The sequence below is a fragment of the Lissotriton vulgaris genome, chromosome 1_1 (genome assembly GCF_964263255.1).
Source record: "Lissotriton vulgaris chromosome 1_1, aLisVul1.2, whole genome shotgun sequence".
NCBI lineage: Eukaryota > Metazoa > Chordata > Amphibia > Caudata > Salamandridae > Lissotriton > Lissotriton vulgaris.
In genome coordinates this window covers 1,811,328,626-1,811,341,037 of record NC_141685.1, presented here as the reverse complement: position 1 = coordinate 1,811,341,037, position 12,412 = coordinate 1,811,328,626, and the positions used below count along the sequence as shown (strand labels likewise).

The 12,412-nt window shown below is 42.3% G+C and overlaps 1 protein-coding gene across 1 annotated transcript in view; it reads left to right on the top strand.

Moving 5' to 3' along the window:
* The first annotated feature begins 855 nt into the window (after positions 1–855).
* SYCP3 (synaptonemal complex protein 3) overlaps positions 856–12,412 on the top strand; it is a 1,370,872-nt gene continuing 1,359,315 nt past the window's right edge. Inside the window, exon 1 of the mRNA XM_086919156.1 lies at positions 856–928. The gene's annotated coding sequence lies outside the window, so the exon portion shown is untranslated. The remainder of the gene's footprint in view (positions 929–12,412) is intronic.

Here is a 12,412-nt window from a genome sequence, read left to right as displayed (position 1 = left end):
TTATGTGATTCTCAATAAAGAATATAGAAGTAGAGGTGAGCGAGCCAATAAATTAACAGGGATAGCCAAGCCAAGGGTCTGTCTTGGATTTTAGAGTCTGTGCAGGAGCTGAGCTCTGAAACTGTTTCCTATGTAAATCATACAACAAACATCACATGAAATATGATAAATTATCTTCAAAATTTTAAAAAGTATTTGTGAAAGAAAATATTTCCCCAAGATCACAGTTTACGAGGGGGAAGCTGCTATTTATCCAGGTTTCACTTTGTTCAAATTCAGCCACTAAATTAATATTTGTGTTTCCTTACGTTAAGGCTTTATTTCCACCACTGTACAATTTCTACAATTGTTTTTAAAAGCACGGGCTGGATCCGAAGCACCACTTACATTAAAGAACATCGGTTTGTAAAATCAGGGTAATTAAGAGATTTGTCCAGAATCACAAGGGCCAACTCGAACTTGGTGCCTAAGAGTCGACAGCCCTGACCATTACATCACATCCAGGTAACAGGGAGATAAGCAGGAGGTTTTGGGATCTCGACTAGAGCCAGGCTTCAGGCTCGAGCTTTCAGTGACTCCCCCTCCTGTTCGCAGAAGGGCTTCATTTTAAAACATATTTTACTAAATAAATGAGACGAGATTAAATCAAATAGTACGCCCACGATCGTGGGGACAGTTGCGTTGGGTATTCTGGAACGAATGGGATTTTTAACTCCTCAACTGAGTGATAACCATCTCTCCTACAAGGAAATGGGTGGAAAAAAATTCTTATATACCACATGACATACATCTCGCGAGAGAACTAGATTTTGAAAGTCGCAGGGCAGTGAATCACGGAGTTCTCGCGAGAAGCGTGTTGCATTAGCAGGCGATCACCTCACGTGTGTGCTGTATTCGACCGACTGTGAAATCCGGTGAGACATTTAAGGTATTAAGCATGCGTAAGGGGATCAAGTGGGTAAGGACGCAAGTACTAATAATGTCCGTCGTCCGACAATTCTTAAGAGAATTGTGGGAACCGCAGTGTCGTTAGGCTGTCTCTCAAGGACTCCCACCTCATCTCCTGAGCCCTCGTGAAAACCGAAACACGTGAATGTTCAAAATCGTGACAGTGGAATAGTTGTATCAGCTCTCCGAGCTATCAATCCGAATGCGGGGACACAACAGTATAGAAACTTATTAATCTACCGAATTGGTTTATGACTCCGCATTTCGCTATGAATTTGCGGAGTTGAAGAAAAGTGTACCCAAAAAATGAATCGTAACCTTTAGCCACGACCCAGGGATACCGTGGGCAGAAGTAGACTGACCATTCACTGTTTAAGATTAATGACCAATGTGCCGAGTTGTATTGAAATCTACCACTGGTCGTTTAATGCTGCTTCACTGCAGGGTCTTGCATTCTTTCCTATTAGCTCCCGGAAAGGTAACTTGCACGTCCAAATAAATGCATGTAAATTTAAGTCACTGCAAACCTTGGACCTTCATAGTCCCTTCGTAGCCCTTGTTCAATGTGCTGGGCTTCAAGTTCGTCCCACAGCGAGGGTTTATCTAACCGTTAGTCCATTGAGGACCCTAATGGGCGCGTACCAGTAAACTCTCATCCGTAAGATATTACAATTGATGGAAATTAACACATACTAGCACCCAGAGCAATATAAAACCCAGTTTCCCCGAATACAATGCAGAACTTTAGTTAACGTTTATTCCAGTTGCACCATTTATTAAAATCATGGCAAACATTACAAGGTAAAAGTACCCAAAAGAAAAAAACTACAAATCCAATTAAAAAAGTAAACGCGAACAAGAAGTAAACCTCATTAAAAAATATGCAGCATATCAGTGACAGAGTAGCCGTTAAAACTCACAGCACCCAGCAGGTCGCTAGTGGTCTCAAAGAAGTACGTATACGTGTGATTGCAGATCTATGCCTTCCACAAAGGGGAAGGACACTCGTCCTGCAAGTATAACTGTTAAAGTGCAAAAAGTGCTGATAACTATTGACTGTAGGGCCATTAACGATATCAAATGGGAAACTTGCCGAAACTGACTGGTGTTCTGTAATGGAGTATTAAACGTTCAAAACTCTACTTTCATTGTCACATTTTTTGGCATGATTGAGGCAATCGCCATGACCTTAGTGAATCTAGCACTCAACTGGCACAGGTCGCCCTTTAGACATTAGATAACCGCCGTATTACATGCCCTGATAACTCAATTGCCTAAAACTTTAGTCATGAGTTAATTTGAGGCAGATGATAAGGTTTCAAAAGGCGATTCAATACAGCTGTATAAAAAGGCTTATTGAAAATACTGACTGCTCGTAGAAGTACGATCAGTTTTGGCTTCGGCACAAATTGATAGCGAACAATGGCCAGAGGAACTCCTCATAATCTAATCTTGTTGTTTTGACATCACATGCCCTAATCGATGTAATTATAAAAGGTTGTACTTCATCAAATATGGTTAATTAATGCAGGATTCTCCTCGTATTTTAGGACAACAGCCCATTTTGATAAGAACGTTTTCCTACAAATATATCAACCTCAAATACATGCAAAGTAAATGTCAGTAAAATGTATCAACCTCAGATGTATGCAATCAAATGTGAATAAATACAAACGACTCCCAGACTGACTGGCAAACTATTGGCTTACATTAAAAATTGATATCTACAGGGAATAACACACGGGCATTTGATGACTGCCACCATGACTTATACTATACTAGGGAAGAACTCTCTTCCCTGCCCAGCCATGTTCTAAAGAAAGTATAGGTGGACTAAAGACATGTAATCCACAACAGATTACCAGTATTCAGAGTCCTGTGCTAATATTCCCCTGGAAAATAAAGCAGCTGCCTAATCTTGTTAGTGATCAACTAGGGGGAATCCAGTGTAGCATGCCCCCCACCTGAAAGAAAGCATGCTGTTTCAAAGAGCAAGACTGCCAGATGAGATTGGGAATCATGCAAGCGATGAGAAGACCTCCTCAGGTTTCAGAATCCTCCGTGCAGTTAAGACACAGTTACTCAGAAATGTGATTCAAGATTTAACCTCCCAAGAAATCCACTTCAGCAAAGAATGCTTACGGACACCTGTTCCATCCAATGCCTGACACTGAAGAAAAGCAGGAAATCCAGCGGCTGAAATGGGTTAAGCCAAAGCCCGCACTCAATAACTTATTTTATGTTTTTTTGCATAATTGATGACAGGAGCTCTCACTGCAGACATCTAAAGGTGTCTATAGCCAGATTTAACCAGGAAATGCCTATCCATAAAATCCATTTGAAACAAGAATGCTTTGATCACTTGTTTAGGTCCAATACGTAAACCAGTCTTTGCCCAAATTCCGAAATCCTCTGGAAACTATGATGTGCCGGCCTTGTGCCTAAATTCATTGGAAAGGTAAGGGTCTGCTCAGCACCAAAAGTTGTGATCAGTAAAGCGCTTCCCTAGTGCTCCCTATTTATTGGAGTAAGGACTACCTCCTTCTCTAGTCCATTGAATACAATGATGTCTTCCACTGAGAGGAACATGCCTTCTGTAATCCATTTAATATTGCAGTGACGCATCCTAGTTCTATAGATCCTTTGAGGGCTTTGTATCTTGTTTTGTTATTGGCCTCCTTTATGAGCCATCCTAGCTCTGTCAACCTACTGAAGCAAATAGAATCTTTCTTAAACTTTCTTTCTTAAACTTAAGTGGAGATTTTCCGCACTTGCTTCCGCCATAGGTCGATTAGCAAGAGTCTAGAAATTTACCAAATTTACATATTATTAATTCCTTAGAGAGATTGTGCGTTTGCCTCATTCTGCAAATTTATTGACGACAGTGAAGAGATAAATGGACTAATTTAGTTATATACAAATATTTTCTTTTCAGTGTATCATCGTATTTTTTATGTATTTTATGAATGTGTTTCTGGGAATAAGTAAAAGAAGACACTTGATCTGGCCTAAGTGTCCTAGAGAGGCATGATGCTCATTTAGTCTGTCGTGAAAATACAAATATTTTGCTGTGGTGCCAGTTCTTATTTGAATTGCATAAAAGAAGACATTTGCAAGTGATGGATGTCTCAAAACGCATTTGCTTCCCTATTTTTAGTTGTGTTTTTGTCCCCTTGCTATTTTGTATGTCCCTGATTTTTGCTTTATGAACTTGGATCTTCCACTGGATTTACTTTTGTATATTCTTAATCTCTTTCCTTTTCTACCTGAATTCAGAGTGGGATTGATGCCTTGCCATTAACGTCTGTCTTAATCTTCCATCAAGATATATAACAGTACAAGGATTTTTTTTTAACGCTTTGTTGTTTTCCTTCAAACCGTGACTCTCTTAAGAGACACTAGACTCCTTTCACATGTAATATAAAAGCAGAGTGGCACATTGGCTACTGGGAGGGTCATCCTTTCCTCAGAAAGTCAGGAAGACTAAACAGACTTCTGAACGCCTGGCCTGGTCCTTACCAGTTTTGGGCTCTAGATCGTTTACTTTCTGAGGCACTGTGTAGAATTTAGATGTATGGTACCTTCCGTAGCCCACTAGAGTTTAGGAAAGAGAACTGTCGGGAAGGACAAGAGGCAGAGGTCTAAACCTTGAAATGGATTGATTTTTTTTTTTTAATGGCCATTGAGTGCCATTCTCACAGAGTGCCCAAGACATTGTTTAACTTTCAGAGGTTCCACACCATCTTGACAGCGAAGTTCTATGTTCACTATGAAGCTCACAGTAGGTATTCAGATGTTCTCAAGAATATTGCAATAGCCGAATTTGAGTTGGACTTATACCTGAACCATTGAGGTATTGTTAGCTCTAGGGAGATAATCAAGGTTTAAATCAAAAGTTGAAACTAGTAAGAGTAGGAGCTGTCCATAGTATTAATCTTTGTATTCAATTCTTCAGTGATGATTTCACCCCATACAGGGAGACCATAGGGCGCTGTTCCAGCTGTGTGTGTTATTCCCCAAGGCAAATAGCTTGATCTTGCCGGGATTAACTGGAAGGTGTTTGTGGTCCAATTCGTTTATCTGTTGGCAAGTGGCTGCCCAACGTGCCCACTCTTTCAGTGGAGACATATTAGCCTGCTGTCCAGCTTAGTAATGACCTGTATGTCCCATGGTAGAACTGTAACTGAAGGATGTTATCAGATTGGCTTGAGACTGGGCATAAATGTGAGAGTATAGATTTCAGGTAGGAACGGTTATGTCATCCCTCGCAAAATCGCTGACTTGTCCAAGCTGAAGGAATGGAATTGCCAACTTGTCTGATTTGACGGAAGGGGAGCAAAAGAGTCTGAAATTGCGCGGCCTGAAATGACTCCAACCGTTTGAACATCATGGCTTCCATGCCAATCTTAAAGAGACGCTAGTTTAATATCTCATGCTCATTAATATTGAATGTGGAATAGAGATGAAAGAGGATCAACTCTGCCATATAGTCATCCTCAAGTATTGACCTTATCTGGTTCAGAGCAATGATCAGTGCTGACACTGTTGTCACAGGGGTGAATTCTTGATAGTCAAGCATTCAAGATGTTACACTCTTCCAGTTTGAGGTACTAGGTGGCCAGTTTCTCTTGTAACTTTCTCAAAGTGGATGGAAAGGTAATGGATAGTTAGTTGTGTAACAGTCAAGATTATCTGGGGTGAAGACGCACCCACCCATCTTTGTAGAGGTCTGGATCTATCCCAATTGTCAAACTGATATTAATCAACAAAGCACAACTTCTGGCTATACTGAGAGGCTATAGATGAGCAACAACCATTGTGGGAGCTGGAATTGGTCTGAAAAATCGTCAGAAAAACTTATTGTGAATGTTAGATCTGGGGGTCTCTAGTTGGCAGTGGTATTCACCTTTGTCCAAATAGGGACCCCTACATGTAAGTCAGGATAAGGGGATTACACTCCTTAATAACCCCAGCTCACCCCCTTGGAAGCTTGGCACGTGCAGACAGGCTTATCTCAGAGGCAGTGTGTTAAGCATTTGTGAATGTACACAGCAATACAGTGAAAATACTACAGATGGACACAACACAGGTTTTATAAAAATAAGTATTCTTTATATAGACTTAAACACAAGACCACAAACGACAAAAATCCACAATACTACACTTAAGATTAATTAAAGATGATTCAAGTTGGTGATAAATGCGACAAAGTTCTAAACAAAGTACCTGGATGCGTATCGCAAAGTAAACAAAAGGCTCGCAAAAGGGGAGATGCGTCGGTTCCATGATCCGGGGGAACGGTTGGGTCCTGCCTCAATGCTTGCGCAGAGTAGGGGACTGGTCGTGAGCCTTACCGGAGCGAAGGTGATGCGTAAATTCTCGGCTTGCGGGCCCGTTGTGGTGCGCAAGATGGAGCCTTGATGCGATGATCTGGTTGCGTTGCGAGAAGATGGCACCCGTGATGCGGCGGTGCGATGACTTTGCAATGACGACCTGGCAGCCTTGCGACGACTCTGTACATTAGAGCAGCGACAGGCCCTGCGACACGCTTCTCCGGTGATGCGATGGCGACTCTCTAGATGGCGTCACGCTTCTCCGGTGATGCGACAGCAGGCAGCTTCAATGAACACACGCTTCCAGGGAGATGCGACGAAGGCTCGATTCTCCGGCGTTGCAATGATTTCAGCGGCGGCGACACGCTTCTTCTCGATGCGTCGCTTTGCCAGCTCCCAGCGGCACGCAAGTGACTGGAGTCAGAATTCCCAGCAAGGAAATTCAGGAGTGAGCTGGAGGTGAACTCTTTTGTCCCTGAGACTTCAGCAGGATGCAAGCACAGTCCAAGCCCTTGGAGAATATTCTGTATATGAAAGTCCTTACAAAGTTCCTTCTTTCCCTTTGGCAATGAACCACTGCAGGCCAACCCAGCAAACCGCACACTGGCAGAGGGGGCAGTCCAAACTCCTGCAGCTTCCTTGGTTCTTCTCCTTGGCAGAAAGGTTTCTTGTCCAGAAGTGATCTAATTTCTTAAGATCAGGGTCCCAATATTTATATCCCAAAAGCATTTGTTCTCTGAAGGCAGAGGGGCCTCTGCCTAGTCCAAACCAGTTCCTGAGCACTTTGTTTACATGACTCTCTTCTTCCTTTCACTGTGCATGGCAGGGACATCAGCCGCCCCACAGGAGGTGGAACCAACTCAGGGGAGGGAAGATACAGCTCTGGAGCACTCTGTTGACATGATTCCTCCTCTCCTTTCACAGTGCAGGGCAGAGACATCAGACAATTCGCAGGGGTGGAGCCAGCATTGTAGAGGAAAGGCCAAGCCCTATTCAGGTCCTAGGTGCAACTCCTCCCTCCCATCTAGATGACTATCTCTCTATTCACCACTGGGCTGCCCCAGCCTGACTCCTGGAATCCCCAAGCCCTGTCACCCACAATCCCAGACAAGGAATACACAACCCAGCAGAGGCAGGCCTGGATATCTATGCAAGAAAATATCTACTTTCTAAAAGTGGTATTTTCAAACACAGAGTATTAAAACCAAGTTTACTAAAAGATGTATTTTTTTACTATGAGTTCAGGCATACTAAATTCGAATTTCTACCGTGTTCCCTGAGTCAGTTAGTAAGAATGTAATAATATAACTGCCCATTCTGGCCTATGAGAACAGGTAGCCTTAAATAGTGAAAAACGAAAATGGCTGTAATTCACTATTAGAACATGCTACACACATCAGAGCATGTCCTACCTTATACTTACGATGCACCCTGCCCTTGGGCCTACCATAGGAGAGTCTAATATGAAGCAAAGGGAAGGTTTAGAGACTGGCAAGTGGGTGCACTTGGCCAAGTCGACATGGCAGTGCTAGACTGCACACAGGCCTTGCAATGGCAGGCCTGCTTCTGTGGGTGCCACAACCAGTGTTGCAAGCCCACTAGCAGCATTTGATTTACAAGCCCTGGGCACCCATGGTGCACTGTACTAGGGGCTGACAGATAAATCAAATAACCCAATCATAGAATAACCAATTAGTACATACATTTACCATAGGGAGCACTTGCACTGTGGCACTGATTAGCAGTTGCACAGTGCCCAAAGCATAAATCCAGCAAAATATATCCAAACAGAGGACGCAATCCGTCAATAATGGAAGGGAGACTCATGCCAATGATGCCAGTCCTTACAGTGAAGTAAGGCTAAAGGTTTTCAAAAATTGACCAGACTAAGCTGTTTTACCTGTGCACAGTTCACCAAGTATTTCATTGCAAAGTGCACTTGAAGATAAAAATAAAAAAAACAATGGGAGAGCTGTCATCTGCATAACATTTTATTCCATTTCGCTTGTTACAACCAAATCTGTATTAAGAAACCCACTTCTTTTTTTTACCAACCATAGTCGTCACGTGCAGAATAGTATTATCTACTCGTAAAATGACATGAAGTATACCTCAGGGCTTCTCCTTGTCACTGACATTGTATTGCTGTTGGTCACTAAATTATTACCAAATGCTTTATTGTTGAATGTTGGAGAAGTTCCTCTGACCATATTACAAAAATTCAAATGCTATGTGGAACTACACCCATGTACAATCACATTTGACTGTAGATTCACCTTTTGTTAACTTCTGTAAAAGTATGTAACCTAGTGATACTTTGTCATAGAGATCTCCTTTGGTCCCCAGATAAATGCAGTGTTTAAGGGCATCGATTTTCAGTTTTCCATGCTTCATAATATTTTCTCTCCTCTAACTACACCATAGAATAGTAATTAGTGACTTATTCGGGGTGTGTGTTGCATACTGGAACATCTTCTAGATAGGCCTTCCCAAGCATCTCAGTGGAGAAGCATGCCACCATACTGTGCCCTAGCACCTATAAACAAGATCATGTAACTATATTAAGCCAAGGATTACGTTCTAGAATGTGTGGGCCATTTATGCAGTATGCTTTAGGAATGGCAAAGTGTACAATGCTGGCACAAACTACATCTGTGTAACCATACTCCACTCAGTCACTGCAAACCTTACCAATCAAAATGTCAAAAAACGAAAATATAATTCCTGTGAGTACTAAGTCCTAGACTCTGGAACGATCTGAGGCCTAAATTGGGGTAGACCCCAACCACCGATGATTCTGGAAACCACACAACTGTTCAGGTTAGCATTTGACTGAACATCTTTTGTCAATAGGCAATGGTTAAGGAATAGTGGAAAGAGAATGCTTGAATGTATCAAGTTGGACCTTAACTACGTTTGGTAAATTTGTTACCCCTCGAATTCTTAGTGCACCAGAGTAACTGTAAGGCATCTCTATCATTTGATATCATTTTATAAGAATACACACAGGAAACACTAGAGTGACCCACTTGGAGGTTAGTTGTATTTCATCTGCGGTCATTTGGATACTTCCTGTCTTCATGAGCTTCAGAAGAGTGACCATCACCGAGGGCCCGAAACCATTGCCAGGCCACAAGATAGACCCAAGTATAAATGATTTTCGTGTAAAAATGTACGCTTGACTTTTTTGTGGGGTTGTAAAATGTATTGATAATAGGTGAACATTTCTCAACTAGAATTAAATTGTTACATCTAGGTCAGACTAACTATACCTATAGATATGCTACCCCAGGTAGATCATTTAACTCTCAAGGGCAGCATTGTCTAGTTCAGTTCGTCTATCCCATTAAAGAAAACGTACAGATATGCTGCCCCAGAGAGTTTATTTAAAGTGGTTCTAGTCTCGTCCCTGAAAATGAGAACACAGTGCTCCTCGTGCAGCTCTGTATATCCTCCACCTCTTCCATGAGTTAGTATATGACCAGCCATTGTTTTCAAGCACATCATAAAATGTGTCTTGTTCTTGCTTACGGAAACTTGGAGTAATAGTATTCGTTGCTTTAGAATTCTGTGCGTGGTTTTGGTGGTTAGGAGGTTGAAGTGTTTGTGAGGTGGCTTGCTGTATTATCCTGGAGTAAACATGCTCCAAGCTTAAGCTAATGTGTTGCCTGCCACACCTCTTATGGGCCATTAGGATCGTCCAAGACACCGCCCTGCCTCTTTAGAATTACACATTTCTACTCAGTGAGGCACTGATCATAATCATTTTGAGCAGGAACAAACGGGGAGTGCTGTGGAGGCGGCTTCGTCCCTCAGATTGCTTGAGGGTACATCTGGAAAGTGGCAGGTGGTGCAACTACTAATAGATGTAACAGTGGGTTCCTTTTGATTCATCGCAGTGCAACACACAGCGTGTTGCAAGGCTCATTTGATTAGTCCTGGTACAACGCTGGAGGATGCCTTCTAGTTCCAAGCCTCGTTTCGCCTCTTGATGAAGTTAGTGGCTGCTGCTTATTAACTTTTAACAGGCATGAGGAAGCCCTTCCTTGCGTGCTTCAGTGAACGGTGATGCGCACACCCGATAACACTGATAAGTTCTATTTTACTTCAACTCTGCGTGCAGGTATACGCATACTTAATAGTTTGGGAGAATGTGTTTTGCAGGAAATGGTGTGTGGAAATGCACTTGCACAGGAGCACTGTAAAGGGCTTTTACTTTAAATAATTTTAAGATCATAAGCAAGCTTTAAATTTAAGAAAAAAAATAAACAATTGTCATCCTTAATATAAACTATTGACAAGAACACACACACACACTTGTTCTATGCCTGTTGCCTGCAGGGGTTTAAATTTGGTCATTATTGATTTTAATCCACAAGACTAGCTATCCAATGGCGAGACACCTAGTGCTTATGTGTACAGCCCGTTGAACCATAATTAATGGTGACGCGCACCTCATGAAACAGTCTATCACCGTGACAGCGCACAGTGTTAGAGAAGAGGGTTTTAAAAAAAGAAAATTACATTTAATCATGGTGACTGTTTTACCATTCAGTTTTTCACTGGGTATTGATTGCATGTTGATTCAATAGGGCTCTTTTTATCTGATTTGTCGTTGATATGTAACACAAAGTAAAAACTCACCACTGTGACTTGTACACTCAGCACACATTACATACAAATACATAGGCATTCCTGGGTGAAGTACTATATAGCCTGCTAATAGACAGTGACGGAGGGATGCAGTCCAGCTGGCAGCGGTTCCTCCTTGACGTTTCCATGCTCATTAATGATCAGGCCGTTCTCCTGGTGGTTTGGGCGGCCTCTCTAACCCATCCTCTATATCTCACCCTATCAGAGTAGTCCTCTATGTTTCAGAATCCCAGTCTAGGCCATAATATGCTTTCCAGGGTTACCACAATTTGTAACACTTATTCGGGTGGTCTTCCTTACTGTAGACCACCCTCTCTGCCTCCATACAGTGGCATGCCTGTGACCCATTGAGGCAGCGAGGGAGGAGTTGGACTGCCCGATCTTCTGCTGTCTCGTTTTGGTAGGGCAAACTCATTGTGAAGAAAATAAGCTGTCTTCTGGGTAGGTCCTCGTCGTTGGATGTACCCAATATAGCGAAGTGTGTGTGTGTGTGTGAGTGAGTGAGTGACCTGTGCCCCGAGGATGTAGGTCAACTTCAAAGTTTATCATCTTCCAGTATGATTGTGTAAGGGGGTGTTCCCAAACTGTTTGGAAAGGTCACCCCCTCCCCCCCGTCCTCATTTTTATCACCACCTCCTGAGGATTCATTAGGGTTGCTTCCCTGTCTGTCCTCCATCGGGCCAAATTCGGCCTCCCACATGAACCTGAATAGGCGGAGATTGTCAGTTCTGTTATTTGAGAGTGTGCAGTAAGTATACACGATAGCCTTAGAAGCCATGTTTCCAAGAGTATTCTGCTTTAATATGGGGCTCCAGTCTTCGTGTTATCCCCAAGCAATACCCTGTATGCGTAGTGTGTGTTGGATCTGTAAATATTTAAAAAAACAAAAAAAAAACTTAGAAGCCTCCAAATCATATTGGGTAGTTTTTTTTCTTCTTTCTAGGTTGTCTATTTTGATGTTTAACCTGTGCAACCATGCAAGCTGTTAACCCTCTGCTTCTGTTTCTAGAAGTCCCAGGGGACCCACTCATAACCAGTGACTGGGCGCTTTTGCGATTTAGCTCGAGACAATTCTCAGACCGGAGAGAACCAACTTCTTCCTGCTGCATCCTTTGAGTTTTGAAGGAAGGACACTTTTCAAACAAAAAGGGAGTTGCCTAATCAGTATCGGGAAGCTCCTAAGAAATTAGCTAACCGATTTTGCTATGCAGCCCAGCTTAGTAGTGTTGAGGTACATTAAAAAAAAAAAGAGCTCAGAAACGGGGAATGCAGATACCTACGTTACAGCTCTGGGTAGATTGGTGTGAATTCAAAATTTGCAAACATTCGTGACAAGAATTTTCAATTCTATTAAGGACAAGGAGGCGAGGATTATGCTTTCTCATTTCTTTAATGAAATGCTCAGCAGCCAATCAAGAAACAAAACTACAAATCCCATGAACACTTGGGAATGACCCTAGAGGAAACGCTATATAAGG